A 12311-nucleotide genomic window follows, 5' to 3' on the forward strand; every position below is an offset into this window, starting at 1 on the left:
CGCTGAATGGCATTTACCTGTAACATTTGTCTACTATGAACTGTTTTCAGGAAGATTTAATTTACACATTTAAGGACAGTAGAGCCAATATAATGTTGTTTAAAAATAGCATTTCTTAACTGCTATAAGACATCTATGAGTCTTCCACCCTATTATTCTGTCTCTTCCTTTCGTTTTTATTAATGACATTGCAGCACAGGTGAAGGCATGTCATAATTTATCATTTATCTTGAATATAGAACATGGATTAAAACAATAAATTAGTCACCTATATATATTGGCTTTCTTTTTTTAACTTTTCAATTAGATTGACATCATTAGGAAAGACATTGACTATGAAGTACATCAAAATGAAGAACAAGTGGATATATTTTCACATGAATCCAGTTTTGTAAGTGGCTTATTAGAAAAGTGAGGTGGGAAAAGCAGTGGGAACGCGGAGGGCTATATCCTTTCTCTAGCTTGGCTGCTAACTCATTATTTATCTCAGCAGGGTTACAGCTCTCTAAGCCATAATTTATTTCTCTATAAATCTATGAGTTGGGAGTAACAAGTTGGTTTTCCCCAGGTATTAACAGAGCTACTTCCAGGGTTCACCACAATTGTAACTTGGTTTCACTTCTGATTTTACATTTAACTTTAAAAAAGAAAACTGAAAATTTTCATGTGTGGATGCTTTATTCATAAAGTTTTCATACTTTGTGTTTGTTGTGGAGTGAATGCTGGATTAATCCCTTTTTTGAGTGTAACAGATAGTCTCCTCTGCATTTTTTGCTTAATTAAAATTGCCACTCTACTATGGACTCAATTATGTCCACTAAAAATGTATATGTTGATGCTGTAATCCCCAAATGTGATAGTATTCAGAGATAGAGCCTTTGGTAGCTGAGGTTGTAAGGGTGGGGCCCTAATGATGGGATTGTTGCCCTTATAAGAAGAGACACCAGAGAGCTTGATCACTGTCTCCACCATGTAAGGACAATGAGAAGGCAGCCAGATACAATCCAGGAAGAGAATCTGATCCTGCTGGGCTTCTAACCTCCAGAGTTCATCTTGGACTTCTAACCTCCAGAACTGTGAGAAATGAAATTATTGTTGTTTAAACTACCCAGTCTATGGTATTTGATATAGCAGCCTGAGCTGCCTAAGACATCTTTTTCTGACTGTAACAGAATAAAATCTTTTCTGCATCCTTTGCTTCATTAAACATTTTTAATATATAGATTTTTAAATTTATGAGAGTTTTATGGATATTAGGCAACCAAAACAAAGCCACAAACTCATTAGGATGTTACAGGCTTTATAAGACCCCATGAATTCCCTCCCCCATCTCAAAGTCACTTATTTATTAAAATGACCTTAATTTTCCATATGATTTTTGTTAAATACGTACTACCAGTTTCATTGTGTGTATTTTTTATTGTATTAAAAATTTCCTTCGCCTATTCTGTATGTCCACATATAAAATAGCCTGTGACAAAAATATTCTACACTGAGAATGTGAAACTTGAGAAAAGGAAAATAGCTGAGAGCAGTCTGAGATCTGCAAAGTATGCAGACCCAGAGAGATGTGGGTATGGGATTCAGTCATGCTCACACCCCACACCCATGCCTAGGGGAAATTGTTTAAAGTCATTTTGTTCCTGACTGCCTCACTCAATACCTTCATGTTCTTAGAATTTATGATACAAAGAACAATGCTGAGCCAATCAATGGCTTATATTATTTTAATGTAAATCCTTGGTAAAAACCTCAGGAACTGACTCTTTCTTTCCCTTTAAAATCCACTTGTTACTGTTGCTAATCAGAGTGTATATTCAGGACAAATAGAATCTATGCTCTTGGGCTGCAGCCCTCAAACTTGGCCCAAGTAAACTCTGCTTAGTAATAGATTAATTTTAGCTCAGCAGGTTCCTTTGAGATAGGCATATCTGGCATCATCAGCAGGATTCAGAGTGACTCATTCTCACCACCAGGTGCGGTGTTTCTCCCTGAAAGCAGTGCTTGATACCAGCACGAACTCTGCGTCTTCAGAAGTCCCACTGGGTGTTCTGGGTAAGTTCTCCAGAATTAGGACCTCCCACTCCTTGGTTGAAATATAGACTTTATTTGGCTGTTTTTCAAACTGTCTCTTTTCTTTAAGAGAGGGCTTTGGTCTCTGTCTTTGGACACAAGCTCCAAGTAAAGAGCTCTGTAGAAAATGTCTTTTTGCTGCTGTGTCTCACAGGAGAGGTTCAGATCAAGGTTCTCCCACCTCTGCCTCAGGACTGGAGGCTTAGGTCAAGGTTTTTCTGCCTCTGTCTCACAGCAGAGGTTCAGGTCAAAGGATTGGCAGTTAGACACGGATGGTTTTGTTTTATATGGCCTACTTTTAAGATTAAAACTGTTTCTTTTGCTTAAAAATTCAGACCTATCCTTTTATTTGAGACCAATTCCTGTTAGTTTCTTACCGAAAAGTGTTCCCTCTTTTTGCTTTTCCAAACAGGTACACTATGAAGGTCTGGTCCTCATACACTGAGCACACTATTGCTCCCTGGAAGTTAGAGACAGTCCGAGATAAGTTACACTTTCACCCTAAATACATTCCCAGGCTTGACACTTTTGAAAAGTTCCTAAATTATGGGAAGTCAAGCATCAAAATTAGAGTACTCCTTTTGGAAACACCAGCTGGATTTATGTATAACACTCGTGGGGCATCCTCTTGTAAAGGCCTAGGAAAGTGGACCCACCTAACCTGGTGATACAGAAGGCAGAAATTATTTAGGCAGATAGTGAGGGCAACAGAGTTCTTGGCAGAGCTTCCCTTCTAACAAAAAGCAGCCCCCCAAATCATTGCTTTTCTAACAAAGAGCAGCCTGAAAAATAGAGCTGCAAACATAGATAATCAAGCAGGAAGCTTGCACGGGCGAATGCTGGCAGAGGCACCAATAGAAAAGGGCCACCTGGGGGCCAGTCATGTCCAACACGGAGGCTCCATCTTCCCTTTTCTTGTTACCATGTGTAGAGTAAAGAAACGGGCAACATGGCACAGCTCAGGCAGAAGACCCGCCTGCATAATAAAAGATTATGGTAGGGGTGGCCAGAAATTCATACCCTATGCACACAGCACATCTAGTCCCAACCAGTTTTTCATGACCTATGCAAGTGGCACACCTGGTCCAACCAATGTTTCACACCCTGTGTAAATCAAACACTGCCTCCTCACCAGGCATCTATAAAACCCCTTGCATTTCACCATGGATCCGGCAACCCATTTTTCTGGACCCCTGTCTGCAACAGAGAGCTCTTCTCTTTCTTTTGCCTATTAAACTTCCACTCTCAACCTGACACTTTATGCATCTGCATCCTAGATTTCTGTGTCTGTGAGACAACAGATCTTGGGTGTTACTCCACAATGAGGCCGTTTCACTGGGACGATCATAAACAGCAGTAGCCAAAATAAGAATCCTTTGCTATGTTGAAAATAATTATTTGTGCACACAATTGGAAAAAAAAAGCTGGTTTTCGCACCACACAAACTGAATCAGAGTAGTTTGTTTGTCTTGAATTAAATCTGGTAATAAGAGATTTAAAAAGATTCTTTCTTAGAGCTCTATGGTCAGAAGTCAGCTTAACTAAAAGCTGACATTTAGGCTATAATTTTAAAAATAAGAATAAAAGGGGCTTTCTGCATTTTCTTCTTTTGGATCCTGTTTTGGGGGATTTTTTTCAGTTGACTGAAACTCTTTTTAAATGTGTTTGATCCCTCTGGTTACTTCCTATCTTGTTGGCATAATTTTTGCTGAGAAAAATGTAAAACATCATTTGCCTTTTAGAAAGCTTAACATGCCCCCAAATTGGCTCTTATGAGACTTATTCTTTTGTTTCTTTTCACTTCTGATCTTTTTCACTATTTTTGATACCACAAATAATAGTAGTAGTAATAATAATAATAATAAAATAATATAGTATATCTCTAGAGGAGATATACTATTATATTATTGTCTTTCAAAATTGTATGATATTCCTAAAATTATGATGTGTTAACATATGTTGTCAGACACAAATATGGTTATCATGTTACACTGTCATTCGCCACAGAATTTCCTTGTCAATTGTGTTTTTAACCATGGTTAGTCTAAGTCTTTTGTCATCCATAGAAAATTATTGTTTTACTTGGATTCTTCTCAGAAAGTGGTTTACAATTGACAACAGTCCAAAATTTGCTTTTTTTTTTTAAGACAATTCATGAGAATGAACCCTGACAAGTACTCTTGAATACAGGTTTCTGATAACTTTGGAGATTGTATTATTAGACTAAGTAAAAACTTTAAGAACTCCCATAAACTGATGTTTTCATGAAGATTTCTAACTCAACATCAAGCAGAATGAGAATTTATTATGTGGGACTGAACTGATAGAAAAAGAAGACTGAAATGCTTTTTAGGACTTTGTGTTTAAAACATTGCTGATTCTTTTTATATTTGTTTTGCAGAGTAAATGAAACTTTTTTGAGCTGTTTATAGCTTACAGAATTGGGTGAAATATAACATTTGTGAACAACATTCTCTATACCTTATTTCTCCAAAATTTAAAATCCATTTATTAATAATCTTATTTTATGGTAACCATAAAATAAGATACACTGATTATTATACTAAGGCTGTGACCAAAATGGCATATTTTTGGATATTACCAGACTGCTTTAAAAAATTAAGATTGACTTTATAGAGTCAATAAAAAGTCCTCAGAGAGATTGACCTGGTATTTTGTCTACATAGTTCCTTTCAAAAATTCTGACCTTGCAGTAAGTAAAGAATGTCAATATCCAACAGGCCCAGGAAACTCAAGATATCTTGGGGACCTTGAGAAGGGAGAAGTTTACTCAATTTGTACAGGTATTACAGGCACATTCTAATTGTGAATCTTTGACTTGGCTTCCTAGCCTGGAGACTTATAAAAGCCTAATCTGAAATTCCTTAAGAAAGTTTCAGCAAAGCCAATTTAAAAGAGCCTATATGATAATCGCTATTCTTGTTGTGTTTTTTGAAAATAATCAGGCTCAGTACAACACTAAAACTTATTTTGGAAGTAAATTGGTCCTACTAAGATTTGTCTTAGGTATAAATGGGAAACTGGAGAGAGAAAAATTATGCTTCAGAGAAAAATTATAGCATACCTGTTATTAGATTCCAGCCCTGACCACTGTTTTTGAGTTTTTGTCATTTTCCAACAATTTGGACTGAATCCCCAATGAAACAGGTTTTTTACTATGTATTTATCAGTTTTACTTCTTCTGAGAAAACCAAAAGCACGAAATTCTGAAGACTGGAGATGATTCAACAAGAAATGGCAGTTATAGAAATCAATGACTTGACTGAGGATTATCCAAGAATGAGCCTTCCCAGTGCCAAGGGATGAAGGCCTAAGAGATTGATCATCACTGCTTCCATGGGAAGATTTTTTATAAACAGGAGAAATGAGGAAAGGAAAATAGCTCCGAGCAGTCTGAAGTCTGCAAGGTGTGCAGGGCCAGAGAGACATGAGTATGTATATGATGCCACACTATGCCTAGGAAAAGTTTAGTCCTTGTGCCCCTGACTAGCTGCCTCGCCCATTATCTTCATGTTCCTAGAATTTGTAACACAAAGAACAATGTACAACCTATAAATAGCTTATGTTATTTTAATGTAAATTTTTGGTAAACAACTCAGGAACTGCCTCTTCTTTCCCTTTACTTCCCTAATTGTTTACAAGCAACACTTATTACGTTGCTGATTTGAGTGTATATTCAGGATAAATAGAATCTATGCTCCTGGGTTGCAGCCCTCGAGCTTGGTCCAAATAAACTCTCTACTTACATTGTTTGCCTCAGCTGCTTCCTTTTTTGTCAAAAAATCCATGGAGTTAAATGCTCTCTTGAAATATTTTAAAGATTAATCTTGACTGGTTCCCATGTCAAGAGAAGGAAACTTAAAAAAAAAAAACTGTATAGAGGTGCTATATTCTCACTGCTGAGTTGCTGGTAAGTTTTCATTTTTAATGAGGTCCGTGTCACACTGAAGGGTTGGAAGTTCTAGCTTGAAGATGTAGCATATGGTGGTTTTATTAAGGAGACTGAAGAAAAGCTTAAAGGGATAGGTAAGAACCCATGGTTAGCAGAGAATTTATTATGAATCTGAACATTTTTAACACAAAATATTAAAATTCAGAAATATGTGCCAAAGCTGTCAAGTTAGAATTAAGCCTTATGTGAGAATCCAAATGAGTAGGGTCAGAGGCTCTTGGTACTGAAAGTATCATTACATGTTGGAGATCATGCAATAGTAAAGTCCAGAGACACAGATGAAGGAAATGAATTTTCCCAGGTATATAATCTAAGCCTCAGACATAGCTAGGTTCAAGCATGAAAGTGATCATACATATTATCACAGGGAAAGACAGTAGGGTTTTAGACCCTTTTCTCCTAAAATATTTCTAGAGTTTGCAAAACTTAGCTAACCTATGAACAACTGGTGCTCTGCATATCAGTGAATAATTTTATCACCCCCCTATTTAGTTATTAAAAGCTTAATTGACAAAATGCCTATCTACTTCCTGTATTTCTACATTAGTTGCACTCCTATTTGCTTTATGTTTGTGTAACAAAAGAATCATTTTGAAGATTTTGCCAAAACAAAGAAAAGATTTCCTAAATATTTCCACTGAAAAGTGACATAAACCCATAAAAGGCAAACTTAATAATCAATTTAACTGTTAACTAAAATAAATTGCCTTTCTTCTAGGAGTTCTACTGCACATAAGTTCTTATTTCGGTCTCTTAGTGCTTCCTACCTTAAGCTTGAACATAAAGAAAGGCTTAAGTATGGATTTGGCCTGACTTAATTAAAATTAATGTACAATGAAATATATTGATGAAATGAGTTACTTGGTCTTCTGGTAAATGAAGATTTTTGTCAAAACATAATTTTCAAATTTATATAGAGAGAGATGAAGCATAAACTTTATGAAGAGAAATGTATTTAAGATAATTTTTCACAAATTACTTGTTTTATAAAATGTGTTTTTGTTCTGCCCTACTTTTTAACTTTCTCAGCATCATTAACCAGTGTCTTAGAACAATAGTAGGTGTATATGCAGTACCATTTATACTGAAAGGAGTAGAGTTGATATTAATGAAATATTTCACCCTGCCTCAATTTCAGGTGTGGTTTTGGGTGAATTCCCTAAAAGTCAGTTCCGAATTGTCATTAAGAATTGCAACCTTACTCTGGGCACAGAAAGGGGTCTCAAAGATGTTAGAACTTCTTACATATGTGTGTATAATCTTTGGAAAGTCACATCAAATTAGTGGGCTTCATCTTTCACTTCTAAAAAAAAGTAAGGAATTAGATTACCAGTAAAATCTTTGCTGGTACTAATATTCTGCAAAATTTACTTAGAGGGACATTTCCTCTTAAGGAGAAATAGTTGACCTTTCTAGGAGTGGCAAGTTTGAGCAAATAGGATGCATTCAGTTTTTCATTTAATTTCTCTCTGAATGCTGCACAGGTTTTTACAGATGAGGTCATTAAAGCTCAGAGAGCTTAAATAGCTAGCAATCTACTCCAAAGCCATGCCTTTATCTCTACATTGGAAAAACGTCAGCACATTTTTCCCCTAGCAACATGAAGATCAGGGTACATAATGGAGCTATGAGAGACACTAAATGTATCAAAATTATTATAATTAGTAACATTTACAGATGAGATGTTAAAAATGCTTTTTACCTTACCAGTTCCTGTCATAAGTGATACCCTATTTGATCTTCATGCAGTTGTTATGGATTGCAAACCTGAACAGACCTAGAGTTTTCAGTTAAGTCTTTCTGAATCCAACCCCTGATTCTGAATCAGGGGATTTTCTGAATCAGGAGTTGGACTCAGAAAGACAAACTCTAGGTCTGCTGCTTACCGGATCTAAAATTTGGTCAAAATGCTGATTTCCTAAGCTAAACTCTAATTTCTGATGTATCCATTTTACTTTACCTATAATTCTGTTGTAATCATCATTTTATAATTTGTTTGACATTCAGTGGTATATTTGACTATCTTTTCAACCAATCTATTTTGTTCATTAAGAAGAAAAAACTTCATGTCACTGACAAATAATTTAAAATAAACATGTATTCAACATATCATAAATACATGTTCTATGTATTTATATTGGGATTCTCTACATGAGTGATCTGGAAACTAAAGCATCCAAAGGGCTAGTTGCAGTGGATCACACAAGGAGTACCAGAGACAGATTAGAAGCACAATTATTCTTTTGATAATAATGGAGAAATTACATTGCCTCTTCTACGTCACATATACTTTTTACGTAAGTCCCATTGTTAATCTTTGTGCTGTTTTTGTACACTGGGCATTATGGAGGATTACATTTCTAATACTACTCTTTATGATTAAAGGTAAATAATAATTATGCTTGTTACTTCTATGTGAACAGGTGGAGAACAGCAATCACCTGGAAGCATGTTTTTATGATTATGGGAGGAATCCTTTAGAGAACTTATTCTTTTTCATTAGGCAAATATAAGATAAATAGGTAAATAGTTGCTTGGGTGGAAGGATATAACTGATTTTCTGTGGCTTGGACAATACTGCCATTCTTGAGATCCTTGAGTATACATGCTGTAGAGTGGAAATAGACCAGTTTACATAAGGAGCACCAGCACCAGGACTTCCAGACGAGATCAAGATCCCAATCCTTCTACCCTGAGACTCCGTGTTACAGAAAGCTGTTGGTATATTGTGGCATTATTCACAACAGCAGAGACTTGGAACCAACCCAAATGTCCAACAATGATAGACTGGATTGAGAAAATGTGGCACATATACACCATGGAATACTATGCAGCCATAAAAATGATGAGTTCATGTCTTTGTAGGGACATGGATGAAATTGGAAATCATCATTCTCAGTAAACTATCGCAAGGACAAAAAAACCAAACACCGCATGTTCTCACTCATAGATGGGAATTGAACAATGAGAACACATGGACACAGGAAGGGGAACATCGCACTCTGGGGATTGTTGTGGGGTGGGGGGAGGGGGGAGGGATAGCATTAGGAGATTTACCTAATGCTAAATGACGAGTTAATGGGTGCAGCACACCAGCATGGCACATGTCTACATATGTAACTAACCTGCACATTGTGCACATGTACCCTAAAACTTAAAAGTATAATAATAATAAAATAAAAATAGAAAAAGAAAGCTGTTGGTATAAACAGCTGTCTTTATATACAGCATGACCTATAGTTGATATGCAGGGAGAAAAAGATAACAAGAGTCTGAAAAAAGAACTTAATAAGAGAAAAATTTTAGTTGGTACCTATGCTAAGCAGAAAGGATTATTGAGAAATGGCTGGTTGGAATGAAATTAGAATAAAGGTTGAACTTGGAATGGTGTTGAAGAAAATACTGAGTATATCAAAGAGCTATGAACTTGAAGCCCAGCAGGAGTAAACATAATGTTGCCAGGAGGAATTTGTACTTAAATATTATTATCGAAACAGAGGGCATAGTAAATTGTGTAGAACCAGTCTTCTAAAAGGCACCTAGTAGCAGCATCTAAAGCAGTTAGAGTAATGGTTGACTTACTGTAATCAGTAAAGGTTACAGTTGACTTAAGATTTTATTGGGAGAAGGAAGATTCCCTGTTAATCAGAAAAAGTGAATGCTTTTGTGTCATTTATAAACACGTAGGAGATATGAAAGCATCTGTGTTTAAAGATAATTAAGCATTTCTTATAGTTGGCATTAGTCAAGACAGGGCAGGCACTACAGAGACACAGGTGCCACTCCGATTAGAGATAGTTTGTTACTATCATTTTGAATACAAAACTCTTTTCACACCTCGGTAGGGGAGAGACTATTGGGAGGTTTTTCTTGCATCAGTATGAATACACTGGTCACCTCTGCACCTGGCATTCACAAGGAACTCTTAATATAGGGTAGACTTAGTCTTTGCCTTTAAGAGATTTACTTCTCCGAGGTTAAGCGATGCTTATAGAAATAATGATTAGTGGCATAAAAAAGTTATTTGAAATAATCAGATGGAAAATACATGGAATTTTGAAGAAGGAAAAGATTCCATTTGACTAGTGTGATGAAAAGCCTCAATAGAAGGAATGAAGACTGAGGAAATCCGTGAATGAGGCATGGAATTTTAATGAACAATGAGAACAAAACTTGTATCCTTTTCTCTTTTTTTCCTCTTGGGAACCAAAGATAGAAGAGTGTTTTCACTATATTCTTTGCAGAAATGCTTTTGTATGTAGAACACGGATGTTTATTTGGCAAAAAGAAATATGTAACATATAGGTATTAATTCAAACATGGAGAAATTGCCTTATTCTGCAGAAACCAAGGTATGGTTTCTTTGCGTAGAGCAATTATTTTCCCTTGAAAAGCAAACTACCTTTTAAAAATGAGGCAGTAAGTTTTAGTGTCATGTTAAGCAGAATATTATGGCTTTAAAAATGTCTTAGAATCAAATTCAGGGCTATGGTGTTCGGTAGTTATTAATTTCACTTCACTGAAATGGGTTTTCTTTATTACAAGACATTGAAAGGAAAAACCCAAAAAGGCAGAATGGTGTTTTTCCCACTGATAAGGAAGAATCATCCCTCTGATTTGCTGCTTTACTTACCTTGTGAATATTTGAGCTCTCCTCTGGTTGAATATTTATGCATTTATTTATTTATTTGATGAATTTTATTTTTCATTTAGAGCATCAAGAATAACTACTTAAAAGGAGCTCAGCATAAAGAATTGAAGTCTTTTATGTTTTTCCCTTTTACTGACTCTGTAAAAGCAGAACGGTTCCAATTGTTCTTTCCTTTTTTTCTTTTTGTCTGCATCAGTTTTGTTCCAGGCCTGTGCTTTTCAGGAAGACATAACAATACTAGATGTAGGTGTAATAAACCATACAAATGAGTGCCTCAGTAATCATGTTATATTTTAGTTTAAATAGTCTGCACCACTGCTTGACATTGTTAACTTTTTGGAATAAATGTTTAATGAAATTCTTCTTTACTAATTTAAATCCAAATTCAGAATAATATATTCTGTGAAATTACAGGTCTATGAATCAGGTGCAGATTGTCACAGCATTTTCTAACCACACATTAAAAAAAATAAAACCTTTATGCCCAAAGGTCAGCAATAGTTATCGCTAAAGCTGAATGTTCACATATCAAATGATGAAGTGCAAAGTGGCATTAAGTAACTGCATATCAAACACTGAAGAATATTTGGGGTATTTTTTCTGTTTTATTTTTGCTCCCCTCTCCCAAATGTTATTCAGGTGTAACATTACACCTGAGGGGTAAACAATCATTAGTTTGTTTCCCCAAATACTGATAAGGAGATAATCTAATGTAGCCGGACCTGAAATAATCCACATATCGAACTTGGCCTGAGATTCTCTGATAGGTAAACAATGTAAAGAGAGATAGTTGGATATGAGGTGATTCTATTGGACATGAATTTTAAATAGAGTTATACATCACCTGTCTACGTTGTAAGCAGTATTAAGGCCTCAATAGAGGACATTTTATTTAGAAAGATTTACAGCAAAATTCTAAATTTTGCTACTTAAGAAGAATTAGAACGTTTATTCAATTGTGATATTAAAAGAATGTTTTAGTGATCATATCTTCACTTTTCATCTTAGAACACTCAGAGCAAAATTTAACAACTGCAATAACTGTGAATTCAGGCAGACTTTTTTATGATTATCTTTTTTTATTGATCTAGGCTATAAGCTCTTGAGTAGCTTTTGCATGGTCCAGGCTTGTTTATTATTTTTGTCTTTTATAAATCCACATACATATATATAATATATATATCATATATAGTATATGTATTATACACACACACACATACAGTATATATAAGTGGAAAACTGGAGATTTTTACTCAAATCAGTCTCCCCCAAAATTTGGAGACTGGGAATTTTTAAGAATAATTTGGCAGGCAGGGACTAGGGAATGCATACCACTGATTGGTTGGGGTGAAATCACAGGGGTGTGGAAAGTGGTCCTTGTGTGCTGAGTCAGCCCAATATGAGGGTCAACAAAAGTGATTTTTATCTATTTTTACCTATAAGTAATTGGGGAAGTTACAAGTCTTATGACCTCCAGAATAATGGCTGCTTATCATGTAACTAAACCTATATCTTAGCAGAATCCAGGCCCCTCTCATAATCCTAACATTATGTGCTTTCATTAGTATTACAATGGCAGTTTTGGTCCCAAATATGGAAGGAGTGGTTTTGGGA

The 12311-nt window shown here is 35.6% G+C and overlaps 1 long non-coding RNA gene across 1 annotated transcript; it reads left to right on the forward strand.

Annotated features, from left to right (window-relative positions):
- The first annotated feature begins 694 nt into the window (after positions 1–694).
- On the forward strand, positions 695–5841 carry LOC104004885 (uncharacterized). Its single transcript, XR_677953.4, has 3 exons — positions 695–1076; positions 1977–2055; positions 5265–5841. It is a non-coding gene; the product is annotated as an uncharacterized LOC104004885 (long non-coding RNA).
- The last annotated feature ends 6470 nt before the right edge of the window (positions 5842–12311 follow it).

The sequence above is a fragment of the Pan troglodytes genome, chromosome 12, assembly GCF_028858775.2.
Source record: "Pan troglodytes isolate AG18354 chromosome 12, NHGRI_mPanTro3-v2.0_pri, whole genome shotgun sequence".
Taxonomy (NCBI): Eukaryota; Metazoa; Chordata; class Mammalia; order Primates; family Hominidae; genus Pan; species Pan troglodytes.